This window comes from Nannospalax galili, unplaced genomic scaffold (genome assembly GCF_000622305.1).
Source record: "Nannospalax galili isolate Female #2095 unplaced genomic scaffold, S.galili_v1.0 scaffold547, whole genome shotgun sequence".
Taxonomy (NCBI): Eukaryota; Metazoa; Chordata; class Mammalia; order Rodentia; family Spalacidae; genus Nannospalax; species Nannospalax galili.
This window is the reverse complement of record NW_008355824.1, coordinates 100639-101668: the sequence shown is the minus strand read 5'-3', so window position 1 is coordinate 101668 and position 1030 is coordinate 100639. Positions and strand designations below refer to the sequence as shown.

Here is a 1030-nt window from a genome sequence, read left to right as displayed (position 1 = left end):
TGAAAGGGGAAACATCACAACAGACACCAGAAAGATACAGAACATTATAAGGGAATATTTTAAAAACCTATGTGTTACTAAATTTAAAAACCTAAAAGAAATGGATGGATATCTAAAGGCATGGGAACCACCAAAACTAAACTGACACGAGATTAACAGCTTAAACAGACCCATAACGCAAAAAGAAATTGAAACAGTAATACAAAACCTCCCAACAAAAAAAAGCCCAGGACCAGATGGATTTACAGTGGAATTCTATCAGACATTCATAAGAGATCTGCATCCAATACTACTTATTCAAAAAAAATAGAAATGAAGGGAGAACTTCCAAATTCATTCTATGAAGCCAGCATCACTCTAATACCAAAACCAGGTAAAGATACAACCAAAAAAGAAAACTATAGACCCATATCCTTAATGAACATAGATGCAAAAATTCTCAATAAGATAGTTGCAAACTGCATACAAACACACATCAAAGAGATCATCTACCGTGATCAAGTCGGTTTATCCCAGAGATGCAGAGATGGTTCAATATATGTAAGTCAATAAACGTCATAAATCATATAAATGGACTCAAAGACAAGAACCACATGGTCATCTCAATAGATGCAGAGAAGGCCTTTGACAAAATTCAACATGCATTTATGTTCAAAGTCCTAGAGGGAACTGAACTGGAGGGAACATACCTCAACATAATTAAAGCCATATATAACAAACCCACAGCCAACATCATTCTAAATGGAGAAAAACTAGAAGAATTCCCATTGAAATGAGGAACCAGACAAGGCTGTCCACTATCCCCACTTCAATTTAACATAGTACTTGAAACTCTCATAAGAGCAGTAAGACAAGAGAAGGAAATTAAAGGAGTAATAATTGGAAAAGAAGAGATCAAATTATCCCTTTTTGCAGATGATATATTATATCTAAGCGACACCAAAAATTCCACTTGAAACTCCCAGAAATTATTAACACGTTCAGTAAAGTGGCAGGTTACAAAATTAACCTACAAAAGTCTATAGCTTTT

General features: G+C 34.6%; 1 protein-coding gene across 1 annotated transcript in view; it reads right to left on the bottom strand.

Moving 5' to 3' along the window:
- The window catches only part of LOC103750653 (transmembrane protease serine 11E), a 50296-nt gene that overhangs the window by 21485 nt on the left and 27781 nt on the right, over positions 1-1030 (bottom strand). The gene's annotated exons all lie outside the window — the stretch shown is intronic.